Source organism: Ptiloglossa arizonensis, chromosome 1 (assembly GCF_051014685.1).
Source record: "Ptiloglossa arizonensis isolate GNS036 chromosome 1, iyPtiAriz1_principal, whole genome shotgun sequence".
NCBI classification, from domain to species: Eukaryota; Metazoa; Arthropoda; class Insecta; order Hymenoptera; family Colletidae; genus Ptiloglossa; species Ptiloglossa arizonensis.
This window is the reverse complement of record NC_135048.1, coordinates 32,091,398-32,108,476: the sequence shown is the minus strand read 5'-3', so window position 1 is coordinate 32,108,476 and position 17,079 is coordinate 32,091,398.

Here is a 17,079-nt window from a genome sequence, read left to right as displayed (position 1 = left end):
CTTTGACCAGCTTTCGTTTCTTCGCGAACGTTATCAAAATTAATGATTCGAATTTGAACCGTCCCCTGTAAAGATAGAATCATGAACCAATAGTAAATTACTATTGGCGGGTGATTTAATCGAACCGTGTATCTTTGACCAGCTTTCGTCTCTTCGCGAACGTTATCAAAATTAATGATTCGAATTTGAACCATCCCCTGTATAGATAAGTAAAGATAGAATCATGAACCAATGGTAAATTACTGTTTTGGATTATTCTGATCTAAAATATAAAAATACGTGACTCTTTTGTTTTAATTTAGAACATTTATTTTTTGGTTAAGGAAATTTTAGTATTAAATGGAATTTTGCACGGATATTTGTTTCGTTGTTGATCCACTGTGTATCGAATTGTTCTAAAGTTACTTTTTAATATATTTTAATTACAAATAACGTAATATGAAGATTCTTTTGCTTGAATATATTTTTGTTTGTTTTGAAGCAAAGTGATATTTATGATTCTATCGAGTTAGGAATTACGGTCGAAGAGTTTGCGAAGAAATTACGTTTAAAGGTACATATGAGATTGCTCGATTTTTGGAGCACGTCGAGAATTAAGAGTTACGCGTTCGAAATTCTTGATACACGACAGAATCGGATGACCGTGGTTCTCGTGAGTTTCACGTTTTACGAAGTTCAACGCCCCGTGAGGAACAATGCTTGAATTCGCAACTTTTGCAACCCCCGACGGGAACGAGTAACAACCGTTACGTAAACTCGGTAAATATTTGCGCGGTTAAACGCCGGCAACGTTTCACCGTGCTCGTAATTTTTCTAATCTCGCTGTCGATGAATACTCGGGACGTTCGCGATCCGATGAATCCGTGGGAAAAAAAAAAAAAATAAATGACGCAAATGCGGGGTGAAAGGATCGACGACTCTATTCACAATTTTGCAGGGAAATATTTCTGAATTTTTCCACCGGCGAATTTCGTACTTGGGAACCGTTTTTCGGGAATTTGATCTTTTCAGTAATTGTATAATTTTTGGGGAGAGTCATTTATTTAGAAATTGTAACATTTTTAAGTGTCGCTCGTTTGATGATTGTACGATTTTTGAAAGAACGATTTCTTTAGTAGTTGTAGAATTTTTAAAAGGATTATTATTTTAGTAATTGTATAATTTTTGAGAAGAGTCGTTTATTTGGAAATCGTACATTTTTTTAGGTATTATTCCTTTAATAATTGTACAGTCTTTAGAAGGATTATTATTTTAGTAATTGTACAATTTTTGGGAAGAATCATTTATTTATAAATTGCAACATTTTTAGAAGGATGATTTCTTTAGTAATTGTACAATTTTTAGAGGGATAATTTCTTGAATAATTGTACAATTTTTAAAAGGATGATTTCTTTAGTAATTGTACAATTTTTAGAAAGATTGTTATTTTAGTAATTGTACAATTTTTAGAAAGATTGTTATTTTAGTAATTGTATAACTTCTAGAGGAAATTTGTTTAGTAATTCTACGATTTTTGCGAAGTTTATTACATTGCTACCTGTACAATTTTAGCAGTAACTTTCGTATACACGACCCAAACCTAAAAACATCCTATCGATCTTGAAGAATACTAAACAATTTCCTCCACTATACGATCATAAAAATACCTATTTAAAATTCAACGTAAAATATATCAGACTGTAAAACTCGTTTGAAAATTGGACGTACATTGCAGAAAATTCAAGTAAATTGAAATAAATTCTCAACCGGTACGTTTCAATCGCAAAGTGTAAAAGTTACAAAAGCAAGACTACAACTCGGATGCAAAATCGGTGAAGGTAACTATTTACCAACGAATAATATTTCATATCCCGACGCGGGAAAAATTTGAAATTCCAACGAAGACTCGCTTCGCGGAGTGAAAAATTGATTACGAACGATCCGGGAAGAAAAGTCGCGAAACGTCGCGCGAGTAAAGTTCTATTTTTCAACGAACGATTTCCATATTTAGTTACCGTGTTACGATAATACCGGTTACATTGTTCGCGGGCCATTTCCAACGCTCGATACAATACGTCGCGAGGTTACGAACGTGCGTTTAGGCAGCGCGCTGGTATTGATAACGCAAACATTAATTGCGATAACGTTACCATTGTTAATACCGTACGCGATTAAACATCAACGATGTGAACGCACGAAACGGTGACGTGCCGCGACGAACGTTCGCGGATCACACGCGCGCGTAATCTTCGCGAATATTAATTTAACGCGAGTCGCGTAACGACGTTTAATCGCCGGCGAACTTGACGTGTCCACGGAATATGAAATTCAGCCTGTAAAATTTGCACAGTTATGCGTGTGTGCGTGTGTATTCGTGGTGAACAACGCCGGTCGGCTTGTTTCGAATCCATTCGTATGGTAATTCGAGCCACCGCGTGTGCGAGTGCACGTACACGATGGCAAACAAGCAACTACAAAGTAACCGGACGGAGTTAATTTGATAATTGATCTCGTGGATCTCGGATGAATCTTCGCAACGCGCGAGTACGGACCGTTACGGTGCCCGTTGTGTAGCTTTGGTAATCACGGTGAAAATACATTTGCAAATTAAACGTCCCCGGGAACCTCGCGTTTAGAAAGTTTCAAGGGGTGGTGTACCGACGAAAATTCGGATTAATGAAAATTTCGATCGTTCCTCGCGTCAGGGTCCACACGGTAGAAGATTTTCGAAACTTTCTCTCGGCAACCACGACATCCAGAAACCATAAGTCTTAATCTACGAGTTTCACCCGTGTGCCGCCATCTCGACAACAATTGGACACCGCGAAAAAAAAGTTTCCAAACACGAACCGTTCCACGTCTTCCGTGAGGAATTTCTACAAAGCTCGTACACGGAGAGACGAGTGAATACGGAATTCGAGGAATTGTTTCTTCCCACCTTGCGTTTCGCAACGATATTGACAACTATGTGAATCACGCTTGTCGATTGCACCAATGCGCTTGTCGATCGCACCAATGCACCTGTCCGATCGGTATACAGACCCGTACGCCTAGAAACGTACAGCGATTCACTCGTCCGATATCAGACAATGTTATTTTACTTTCGAGGACTTCGATGCAGCTTTTTCTACACGTCTGGTATGCGACAGGTTTTATTCTACTTATCAGTGGGAAATAATATCGCAGAGGTACGATTATCGACGAGTACCACGCGTGATCACCGATCGACACTTTTGCAACGTTCGACCTTACGAACGCGATCACCGATCGACCCTTTTGCAACGTTCGACCTTACGAACGCGATCACCGATCGACCCTTTTGCAACGTTCGACCTTACGAGCGCGACTCCATTTGTCTGATCACGGACCAATCGCATTCCACTCGTTCGCTCGTCTTATTCTACTCTCGTGGTCGACGACAACGTGTATTTTATTCGTCTGGTCGATAACGAGCCCAATTCCACTTGTCTGACCGGTGCCGATATAAGTTTTACTTGTCTGATCAGTGACGAGTCTTATTCTACTCTCACGGTCGACGACAACGTCTATTTTATTCGTCTGATCGATCGCGAGTCCTATTCCACTTGTCTGACCGGTGCCGATATCTGTTCTACTTGTCTGATCAGCGACGAGTCTTATTCTACTCGACGACAAGGTGTATTTTGTTCGTCTGATCGATCGCGAGCCCTATTCCACTTGTCTGATCAGCGACGAGACTTATTCTACTCGCGTGGTCGACGACAACGTGTATTTTATTTGTCTGATCGATCGCGAGTCCTATTCCACTTGTCTGACCGGTGCCGATATCTGTTCTACTTGTCTGATCAGCGACGAGTCTTATTCTACTCTCACGGTCGACGACAACGTGTATTTTATTCGTCTGATCGATCGCGAGTCCTATTCAACTTGTCTGATCAACGACGAGTCTTATTCTACTCTCGTGGTCGACGACAACGTGTATTTTATTCGTCTGATCGATCACGAGCCCTATTCCACTTGTCTGACCGGTGCCGATATCTGTTCTACTTGTCTGATCAGCGACGAGTCTTATTCTACTCGACGACAAGGTGTATTTTATTCGTCTGATCGATCGCGAGCCCCATTCCACTTGTCTGACCGGTGCCGATATCTGTTCTACTTGTCTGATCAACGACGAGTCTTATTCTACTCCCCTGGTCGACGACAACGTGTATTTTATTCGTCTGATCGATCGCGAGCCGTATTCCACTTGTCTGACCTGTGCCGATATCTGTTCTACTTGTCTGATCAGCGACGAGTCTTATTCTACTCTCACGGTCGAAGACAACGTGTATTTTATTCGTCTGATCGATAACGAGCCCAATTCCACTTGTCTGACCGGTGCCGATATAAGTTTTACTTGTCTGATCAGCGACGAGTCTTATTCTACTCTCACGGTCGACGACAACGTGTATTTTATTCGTCTGATCGATCGCGAGTCCTATTCCACTTGTCTGATCAGCGACGAGTCTTATTCTACTCTCGTGGTCGACGACAACGTGTATTTTATTTGTCTGATCGATCGCGAGTCCTATTCCACTTGTCTGACCGGTGCCGATATCTGTTCTACTTGTCTGATCAGCGACGAGTCTTATTCTACTCGACGACAAGGTGTATTTTGTTCGTCTGATCGATCGCGAGCCCTATTCCACTTGTCTGATCAGCGACGAGTCTTATTCTACTCTCGTGATCGATGACAACGTTTATTTTATTCGTCTGATCGATCGCGAGTCCTATTCCACTTGTCTGACCGGTGCCGATATCTGTTCTACTTGTCTGATCAGCGACGAGTCTTATTCTACTCTCGTGGTCGACGACAACGTCTATTTTATTCGTCTGATCGATCGTGAGTCCTATTCCACTTGTCTGATCAGCGACGAGACTTATTCTACTCTCACGGTTAACGACAACGTGTATTTTATTCGTCTGATCGATAACGAGCCCTATTCCACTTGTCTGACCGGTGCCAATATCTGTTCTACTTGTCTGATCAGCGACGAGTCTTATTCTACTCTCACGGTCGACGACAACGTCTATTTTATTCGTCTGATCGATCGCGAGTCCTATTCCACTTGTCTGATCAACGACGAGTCTTATTCTACTCTCGTGGTCAACGACAACGTGTATTTTATTTGTCTGATCGATCGCGAGTCCTATTCCACTTGTCTGATCAGCGACGAGTCTTATTCTACTCGACGACAACGTCTATTTTATTCGTCTGATCGATCGCGAGTCCTATTCCACTTGTCTGACCGGTGCCGATATCTGTTCTACTTGTCTGATCAGCGACGAGTCTTATTCTACTCGACGACAACGTGTATTTTATTCGTCTGATCGATCACGAGCCGTATTCCACTTGTCTGACCGGTGCCGATATCTGTTCTACTTGTCTGATCAGCGACGAGTCTTATTCTACTCGACGACAAGGTGTATTTTGTTCGTCTGATCGATCGCGAGCCCTATTCCACTTGTCTGACCAGTGCCGATATCTGTTCTACTTGTCTGATCAGTCTTCGACGAGTCTTATTCCACTTGTTCGGACAATTACGGTTCTCTTCTACTTGTCGACAAGGAGATTTTACTTGTTCGATTGCGGACAACTATTCTACTTCATCGACACGGAGCGTAGAATGTTAGCGATCGTATTACGAGTAACAACGTATCGTGATTTGTAAATTATCATAAATTAATCAACGCGCGCCAAACGAACCAGACCGATGCTCGAGAACGGTCGCAGCGCGAGCCGAAATATATTTACAAATATATTATCTACAAATTTTCAAACTCGGCGGACAAATATTGCCTAATGATAATTAAAACTCACAGGTGATACCTGTGATATAGTCAGCTTGGGGAAATAAACTCTAATCCTTTCACTTTTATCGATATTACAAATTTATTATATTTTGTAATAAGTAACAGTTTCAAAATTATATTGCACGAATATGTCCGATATATTGTCCAATATGCGATATATTTGTTTCCGTAACCAGTATTTCCCAAAAGTTGTTATCAATTATAATAAAAAATAGATCTAATATTCTCGAGTTCTCGTTTAAATTACTTAAAACAGACACTTTTGTTCCACGATGTTTAGAATACGTTCAAACTATTGGTGTGTTTTTTACTTTCTACCAAAACGACGATTGTTGTATCGTACCTTCATCTTCACTACTCTAATTTATAATCATACGCAATTGTGATTGACACAAACACTTCACTATCACTGAATTCGTTACCATTGTTTTCACTCAACACTTTTGTACAATATTTTCCATTTGTATAACTTTCTTAAATTCCAATAACTAAACTTTGTAACAACAATTACAAGAATCACGATTAACTCTCGAAATAACTCTCATGGTGCACTGATAGATACTAACAATCAATTACTGGCAAAAAATCATTCTACGAGCTCGACTTATTATATTTATATTTTTCCCGATCATCTGTTCGCGAATCTGACTCGTGATATTTATATTCGGACCAAAATCTTCATCACGAACCACTCGTGATTAAAATACGGGAAGGGGTTAAATAAGCGTGGAAACGCGTGGGATACGCATTAGTATTACCGATCACGTACACTAATCGCGACCCGTTTGATATTTAACGTATATTCAACGCCCTCGATGCAATTCGCACCGCCTGTTATTCATCGTTGTCGAGCAAAGGGTCGTTTTTCGTTCTATCTTGCGAATAGTCTATTTTTAACCACGACTCGAGAGCTCGTGATTTACGAGCTGCATAATACGGTGCATCTTGTTCACAAGTTATTTTACTGTTCCACCGCGAAGGGCTCCCCGAGACAGTCGAATCACGCCCTTCGTTCTCGAGCGAAAGAATTTCCGCGATCGCGGCACCACGAGCGTTTATTTCGCCAAATGCTCGCACCGTGCGACAAAATTTCAGCCCGGTTTCTATAAATAAAATCGATTACAGCCTTCGCGTTGCAGCTATAACCGTAGCCGTGTAATTTATTCTGTTTATACGAACGACGCTGTTCGCTAATAATTATTCTAATTAAATTCATTTCGTTGGGAGCGCGTTGCTGAAATTAATAGCGATTAAAATTTGATGAGGTGCTGCACGTATAATTTGTCCGCGGAATATTCGAACGTATTGTAAAATATCACGCGAGCTTGGCCCGGGAGTAATTTATACGCGTATTAAGTATTTATATACATGATTTTACAGCTTCATGGAATGGAAAATAGGGAATAAAAGTGAAATATTCTTACTCGTTTTGTTACTCGAAATATTGTTATTCGTTTTGTGCGATCGTGCCGCGATAAATAATTTTTTTTCCTCCCCTCACCACCCTTGGAAAGGAAATCTTTAAATCTTTCGGGAGGAGGTCCTTCTTGGAAAGAAGTTCTTTGTCTCGTATATGTTCAACGTGACGAGATATTGTGAAAGAAACGGGAGAAAAATTCCGAAAGTTTTAAGGCACGTTTTGTAAGCGTAAGAAAAAAAAAAGAAACCTAGGTGTTATCGCGGGAACGAGGCCAAGTGAACAACGTTGCTTCTCGCAGAAAAAAAATGAAGAATATTCCGAGTTAGGGGAAATGTTTGCAAAATTCATACCACGTCCGCTACACTTTCGCAACTTCGTGGAATTCCTCGACTTCAAACAAAACTAAGTCCCGGCCGAGTTCCTTCTCATTTGGGAGTTCCAACGACCTTGAGAACAGGCTCGACGTTGATCCCGCAAAGCTGGATAAATCGCTACCATTGCAGCTGCCTGACGTGACGTTAAACGACAGTTCGAGTCGCTGTGCTCGATGACTTATCAACGAGTCGAATAGACTTAAACCTCGATTATTCAACGGATACTCTAAATCGCGTGCAACTTATTTCTATCCGACTGGTCTCATTGGAACGGTTCAAGTAGCTTTGAAACATCCATTCAGACATTTCCTTAACGTTTTCGTTTCAAATTGCATTCATTAGGACGTAAGCCTATTTCTCGTTGTTCGTTGTGAATTCAAATTTAGTAATAAATACGAACGTTAGGTATGAGCACTATTTAACGAAAAAAATCATACGTGAAATATTCTTCAGGATACTGGGGTCGAATGAATATTTCCAGCGAGTAAATATTCGCCTTGGCAAGATTCAGTTATTAATTTCTCGTTGTTCGTTGTGAATTCAAATTTAGTAATAAATACGAACGTTAGGTATGAGCACTATTTAACGAAAAAAATCATACGTGAAATATTCTTCACGATATTGGGGTCGAATGAATATTTCCAGCGAGTAAATATTTGCCTTGGCAAGGTTCAGTTATTAATTTCTCGTTGTTCGTTACGAATTCAAATTTAGTAATAAATACGAATGTTAGGTATGAGCACTATTTAACGAAAAAAATTATACGCAACATATTCTTTACACTATTCGAGTCGAATGAATATTTTCAACAATTAAACATCCATCTTGGCAACGTTCAGTTATTAATTTCTTATTGATCGTTGTGAATTCAAAGCTAATAATAAATACGAACGTTAGATATGAGCACGAATAACCAAAAAAAATCATACGTGAAATATTCTTCGCGATATTGAGGTCGAATAAATATTTTCAGCGAGTAAACATTCATCTTGGCAACGTTCAGTTATTAATTTCTTATTGATCGTTGTGAATTCAAAGCTATTAATAAATACGAACGTTAGGTATGAGCACGAATAACCGAAAAAAATCAGACGTGAAATATTCTTTACACTATTTGGGTCGAATGAATATTTCCAGCGAATAAACATTCACCTTGGCAACGTTCAGTTATTAATTTCCTTTTTTGGGTGACGCGATATACAAAACCGAACTACCATTCGTTGGAATATTCACAAATATTCGATCACCGCGATTCTTGTTCTTTTTAAATTTATACACGCTACTTTAACGTAGGTGGTTTTTTTCTCGCGTCAAAGATGGCGGAGCTAGGGACAAATTTCCACGCTACAGGTATTACCACATGTTGCAATAATGCGATGGGACATGACGATCATATTGCGGTGTTGTATTAACCCGCAATGAAACGTCCACTTGTCATCGATAGAATATTATTCGACATTTCGCGGCGCGACATTCATTTTCCAAATGACGCTCGGTGATCAGGGCACTGCATAAACTCGTCATTTCGAGCATGTAACTAGCACGGCGCGAGTACGAATCAACGGATGAACTGCAATTACAAATATTGATTCGATTCATGATACAATTGTGGAACAACGACGAACATTAGAAGAAGGTTCGAGTCCTCTTCGAGCGAAGAAAATTAATTATTCAATTTTTGTTTTTTTTTTATTTGAAATGGAAGGGTCTGCAAAAATATAGTTCAGAATTTGACAAATATGGATGTTCCATGACTTATCTTGACACGAGGCAAAATTTCGTACAAATTAAAAAATATTTTCTTCGTAAAATTCGAGAAAACTTTTTTCGATACATTTGCCAAACAAGGGACAAGCATTTTGCAAGGAGGGAGTAATCGAACCCTGCTTGAGCAAAGAAAATAAATTATTTAAACGAAACAAGCTCGAAGCTTCGAGGAATATGAATTTTTTACGACCTACGAGTCAAAATTTCGTAAAAATTAAAAAACATTTTCTCCGTAAAATTCGAGAAAACTTTTCCCCATACAATTATCAAACAAGGGACAAGCATTTTGCAAGGAGTGAGTATTCGAACCCTGCTTGAGCAAAGAAAATAAATTATTTAAACGAAACAAGCTCGAAGCTTCGAAGAATATGAATTTTTTACGACCTACGAGTCAAAATTTCGTAAAAATTAAAAAACATTTGCTCAGTAAAATTCGAGAAAACTTTTCCCCATACAATTATCAAACAAGGGACAAGCATTTTGCAAAGAGTGAGTATTCGAACCCTGTTGAAGCAAAGAAAATAAATTATTTAAACGAAACAAGCTCAAATCTTCGAAGAATATGTATGTTTTACGATTCACTTGGACACGAGTCAAAATTTCATCAAAATTTAAGAATATCTTCTTCGTAAAATTCGAGAGAACTTTGCCAGAGTTTGTGAAAAAAAATAGATCGACGAAGGTAAAGTATGTAGGATTAATGAGACTCTCCTCCCCTTTAGTGAACTCCGAAAGTTAAACGACGAATATTGTCCAAGTGGAGGTAAGAGGCACGGACAATATTTCGTTAAAGGAAAAAGGAAGTTTTAGTCCGTTAAGCCGCAACTTTTAATAACTGTCAATTACGCTGCACTGCCGAGCATTATTATACCGCGTCGATAATTGATTTTCCACGATGTTTAAAATTAAGTCCCGTCCCGGTTGCTCGTCTCTGTGTCACTACACGCTCGTCCAAGAGTTCAAGAACAATTATCCGCCGAGGCTGCGGTACGTGCAGTTCGACAAGTAGGTTGTTGCACACGAAATGGCGAATCCTTGGGGTAAGTAGTTAAATTACTACAATTTCATCAAAATGAAACTTACTCGTCGAATTAGTCTCCGTTGCGTTCGATACGTTTCTGCCAGCGATACTCAAACGAATTTAATCCTCGTTTGAAACGATCTATATATCTAGAGTTAAAATATTCGTCGAATGCATTTTCGACGTCTATTAAGAAGTTTAAACACCGAGAGGATTATTCTCAATTATTCCACGCGATCCATTTTTACGTTACGATACTGTGCGAGCAAAGATCTCTTCGTTACTCTTATTTAGAAATTTCAAACAATAATCTTACGCTTCTCGGTTAACTCAACACTGCGACTAGTACTTGCTCGAAGTTTGGTCAAGAATGAATTATTATAGAAAATGCAGTTAGTTCGTAGGAAAGTCTTGCGAATATTTCAAAGCTCTTGCAATAAAAAAATGTGTATACGTTAATACTTAGTCAGGTTACTTTTTTCATCTATGATATCTGAACATATTATATATTTTTTTTATTTTTACTGTAAATTTTAAACTTTTTTTTTAAAAGCTTTCAAATAATTGAAAGATATTCTTACAAACATAACAATACATTTTGTTAGAAACGAAAGTATCGTTGTAAAGGCATTTTCAATTCACTTCAGATAAATAATAATTTCAAAGTGTAATATAATATGATCCCATTGTAATATAATATGATGATCTCTGATGGAGTAATTTCTATAGAAGTAGTAAAGATTGGGCCTTCTCTTTATTTTTACTGTAAACTTTAAACTGTCTTTTAAAAGCTTTTAAATAATTGCAAGACATTCTTACAAATATAACAATACATTTTATTAGAAACGAAAGTATCGTTGTAAAGGCATTTTCCATTCACTTCAGATAAATAATAATTTCAAAGTGTAATATAATATGATCCCATTGTAATATAATATGATGATCTCTGATGGAGTAATTTCTATAGAAGTAGTAAAGATTGGGCCTTCTCTTTATTTTTACTGTAAACTTTAAACTTTCTTTTAAAAGCTTTTAAATAATTGCAAGACATTCTTACAAATATAACAATACATTTTGTTAAAAACGAAAGTATCGTTGTAAAAGCATTTTCAGTTCCATTCTTAACCAAACTTTACATAAGTAATAATTTCAAAGTGTAATATAATATGATCCCATTGTAATATAATATTATGATCTCTGAAGGAGTAATTTCTGGAGAAGTAGTAAAGGTTGAGCCTACGTTGGACTACAGTTTGAACCTACAGTCTCGTCAAAATCAAAAGAAACGAGATCTGATGCACCTTGTCGAGCTATGCGCTTGTGGCGGCACTACCCACGCTTGCCACCAGAGGGAAACTCACCACCAACCGTTTCCCGCAAGTTCCCGTACCTGCTCCGATCGCTATATATACGACCTCTTACCGATCTTCCAATGTCCCGGCGTATAAGGCAGGGCCTGCTAGGATGCCTTACTGACGAGTCCACTAGCAGGCCCGGGATGAAACGCTTATCCCCACTCCTTTTCCTATTTCCGTTCACTCCTACCTTAAACATCTTTAAAGCGCCGCCAAAGTGGTGACCCCGTCTAAGAACAACGCAACCTTCTGGACAACAGCACAGCAGCAGTAGAGGTGCAGCACAAGACGATGGAAGGAACGCAACGTCGTAAAGGCCGATTTTCGTTAATCCCCCTCTCCGAGGGTTGACTCCTCAACCTGCCAGCGACGACACGACGCTATACTCCCGGCTAACCATCAGGATCAACCCCAGGAGGACAGCAGGCAGCTTTAGTCGACATTATTCACCGACCACACGGATGCGTTTCATAAGTACCGGTACGCTCACGCATCAACGTCGGACAACAAGTAAAATCGCGGCTTGAGCATACAAGGCTCGCCATGCGTATTTCGTAATCGACAGCAGCTGGGCCTTACTACGAAAAAGAAGAACCATTCCTCTCGTCCACTACTCTAGACAACCTCCTCCTGTGCCTTGTTGTGCCACCGAACAACGGAATAAATACCTACGCCACTGGGACATCAGGACGGAACTTCAAAGTATCGTTTACCACTGGCAAGGGGGTTATGTGGCGGCACTACCCACGCTTGCCACCAGAGGGAAACTCACCACCAACCGTTTCCCGCAAGTTCCCGTACCTTCTCCGATCGCTATATATACGACCTCTTACCGATCTTCCAATGTCCCGGCGTATAAGGCAGGGCCTGCTAGGATGCCTTACTGACGAGTCCACTAGCAGGCCCGGGATGAAACGCTTATCCCCACTTCCTTATATTTCCGTTCTTACCTCCTCTTAAACAATTATTAGCGCCGCCAAACGCTATTTATCGTAGTCGTTGATCCACGAACAGAAAAATTGGCCTCGAATGTCCACGCAGGCGCAGTCGGAGCTGATTGTTCGCGCGAAACCCGTTCCGAATGGTCGACAACAAAGCAAATTACGAGCATTTGCCACGGTAGCCGGGTTTCTGGGAAAACTGTTTCACTGTTTCGCGTTTTGTCCCACGCTGGGGACCGGGCGTCGTGAAAACGTGATTATTTGTCGCGGGGCGCGCAGTTTTCGCGAAATTATGAACGGCTCGCCGCGGTCCCCGTAGTTTGCATAATTAAAATCATTATCCCGGACGCGGCGTGTCGACAAATCGCGCGTCCATTTAACGAACCAACATGGAATTGCTCCCGCGATAAATCTCCCGGATGAAATTAACGTTCTCGGAGAATTGCCGCGTAATTTTCAAAGATACAAACATTCTCGTCGGAATGTTCAATCTTAATGCATCTCCATCGTGCACGATGCGTTTCTCACTGGAAAGTATAATAGAAACTGAAAGGAAATAATAGAAACCACCGACCGTTTTCTACCGCGGTGAATATTAAATTAAAAAACGCGAACTGTCGAGATGGTGCGTGTTTCATCGCGTTACTTCGAAATTTCAATCGCGAGCGAAACGAAACGATCGTTAACGTAAAATTGATATAAAAATCTATGAAAAACGTAGAGTACAATTTTCTCGTACGTGGAATCGTTTTCGAGAAAATTAATTTCAAAGATTCGCGGGGCTCCATCGTTCTTGGCTGGTCTGACCATCGCTCGTTGTTTCTACTTCTACTTAGAACCATTGCTTCTATCACAGTATTCTACCATCAGATTTACCAGTAACTGGTCAAAGTATAGTAATATCGACGATAGAAGAACCATAATATAAAGAAATGATAATACAAACACGCGCCCCAAAAACACTCCAATTGAATTTTCCTCGAAAACTAAGCCCCCTGCGAAGAAACTTCATTCCACATTTTCGATGTATTTTTGCACGTAGAATCCTCCATGATCGCGTTACGTACTATATACCACCCTTGTGTTTCAAATCTAATACACGAGGCTCGGTGCAATGGAATTGCGAACGATGCAGCACAAAGATTCGTTAGTTTCTTGCCGATTCGTTGATGCACAATTTAAAATTCACGAATGACGGTTCCGTTGTTTCCAAAGGTACGGAATATTAAATTCCAGCGCGATTCGGCTCGGTGATTACGATCTCTTCGGTGAAACCTCGCTCTGACCTCGTTCCGTTGAAATACAATGTTTCGCGGAACACGGAGCCCGCGATTTCGAGCTCGCAAACGTAAATAATATTGTCGCGGGAATCGTCGCGTTTACGAGCGGAGAGACAGTTACCACCGGAAATTCGTTCGCGTTACCGTTGACTGGAACTCGACTTAATCGGATCCAGCCTCGAAAGTAATCTGGCAAAAAAAAAAAAGAAACTCATCCGGCGTCATTCTGGAAACTCATTTCTGGCCGATGGGAAACGACGAGTTTCAACGGACGGAACGATTCCACCGAAGCTCGATCATCGAACACGCAAAGTTCTGTTTTCTCGACGAGATATAAATAAAAGTTTGCGACTCGTGAAACGTGGAACCAATTTCATAATTTTTTAATCGCGGTGAGAACTGCTCGTACGAGTTCGAGGGTCGTGCACGAGTCTCGATGTTTGAACGTTCGTTGCGTCAGAACGTAGAAATTAACGTTAGTATTTTTATTAGATGATGTGTATTGTCCTGGTAATATTGGAGCCTGGTTATTAGTTCAAAATGTTTGTTTTTTCTCGTGTCAACAGTGATGGCGTATCTTCCTTGCATCTTGTGTATTTTGTATTTGTATACAATTGTGTGAAACAGTAATTTGTGAATAAGTATTGACCATTCGATGAGTTTAATTTGTACTGAACGTAACTACGTAGTATACGACCACTTTTGAATTATTTATACTCAAACGCGTTGAACCAACGAAGCACTCGTTACTCCATAGTAAGTCTCCCATTTTCGAGGCACGAAACTACTTTCAGCGTCTTATTAATTGAAAATCAAACCGGTTGAAGGTATATTTAAAAACAGAGTACACTTCTATCGTTCGAACATCCGCTAAATTCGTTACAGTATTTTTTCAACGCGCCAGAGAACCGAAACGCGCGTAATGAAATGTCCCGCGATTCTTTTCAAAAATTTGCAACTTCCAAACGCTCGAAATGCACGTGAAAAAAAAACATTGTTTGTAATCTCCGGACAATATTTGTCGCGATAAATAACCGTCGCTATGAACACTACGACCGATGACATTTAAATACGAAATCTCTCCTCTTTTTACGGACACGGTTTCCACTATTTTCGGGGACAGAAGAGCGTCGAATGAAATAAAAAAAAAAAAAAAAAAAGAAAAAAAAAATGTTTCGTAACGAAAACCGTGGCCTGCAATCCGCTGAAACACGATTCCAAGGGAATACGCTCCCGAGCCGAATTTGCGGAGATTTGCAACACGGCTCGACCGTTATCGACCACGATTTTTCGACTTGGTACGATTCCTGGCCGAGAACAATGGCGTACATCGAATCGAATCGCTCGTACCAGCGCAAGCCATTAAATTCGCTTCGACGCAACGGTTCGTTCGTAAAGCGTCACGGGAAGACGATTTTTCAGGATAGTCGCTCGAACATCGATCGTACCAACGAAGATCGTGACAACTTGAAACACCGTGGAGCAACAGTCGGACGTTCGCGAAACCATTGATCCACAGGTGGCTCCTAAATGCGCGCAATGGACGCAATGAAACTACGCTTTCGAAACCGTAAAATTATTCCACGACACGGTTTATTCGTGACACTCGATGAATCACGACCAAGAACGGGCCAGAATTCGTAACCACCGTCGATCTTTGTCTACTTAACGAGTCTCGTTTCGTTATTCGACGAAAAAACTTTTCGATATGTCGTCGTGACTTTCGACAATGTTTTTTTTTTCTTTCGATATCTCACTGTCGAATTTTCGAGACGAGAACGATCAGAACTTCTTACATCTTTCTACGAGCTTTTTCTTTCTCGATCGTCCACAGTTACATTATAGTTATTATTACATTATAGAAATAGATTATAGAAATTTCATGACACCTTCCACGGTCCCGTGATTGACAAATGTTGCGCGATTAAATCGAATCGTCCGTATCGCGTTCCAGTGTCTGCAAACGGGTACAAATTTCTTAACGCGGGAACGTTCTCCAACGATCTGGATTCCCTCGAATCCACGAATTCCCGCGTTCTTCACCTGCGTCTGAACGCAAATGCAATTGCGGCGGAACAATTCGACCGATCCCCACGTGCGTGCGATCAAACGAAATTATTGAAAACGGAAATGGGGATTTCGGAATCGTTGTAACGGACGATCGGTGAAAATATTGAAAACAAACGGGTGAAATCTCTACGGTGAGGTGGTCCAGATTAAAACTGTGCTCCGTGTGTAATAATATTCGTTGAATTTTTTTTTGCAATTTTTTATCTTCCAGCAAGATTGTAAAAAAATTTCCTAAATGGAACGAATTCCACATTTCGAAATCGAAATGCGTACTGTCGGTGCGAGTATTCGAAAAACGTGATCATTAACGAGAGTTTCGGTCGTGGAATTTTAACAGTCGTCCTTCTTTTTCATTCCCGATCAATTCGACGTTTTCGCGGGAAATTGTTAAAAATATTCGAAACGAAATCGCTTCCCCCGCCTGCGCTGTAACGTTACTTTCATTTGTGTATTCGAACAGTGCAGTCGACATTGATTGACGTTGATCACCCAGGAGATTGGCCACGCTGTGACGTCAATTGACAGCACCGGGATTAACCAATCGCCTGGCAACACTCCATTTTTGGTACACGCGATAAATTCTCAGTTTCGTGAAAAGCTGCGCGTTGTCTCGAATAGATAGACTCGATACGACGACACGTGAAACATTTCCGCCATCGTTCACACGATCTTCCCAACGTTGAAAACGTTCGATCCGCTCTAAAAATTCTAATGTTCGTGTTCGAAGAATTATTAACAATTCCCACGGATGGTGAAACGATCGAAAACTCGACGAACGATATTTAATAACGGAGATATTCACTTTGTATTTTCGTACTTTATTGACATTTTTGATGTTCAACGTGGTCACAGTGAAAAGCATGAAACTTGAATCTCGCGCTACAATTCCGTAAACAACAACACGCGAAGAAATTTCAATCTTCGTTCGGGTTAATGTTAAAATATACCGATAAAACGTGTTTCGTATTTCTGTTTATTTTTCTACCGACCTGAGAGAATATTCTTGATTGTGACTCGTGTGTTTCGCAGGAATAACA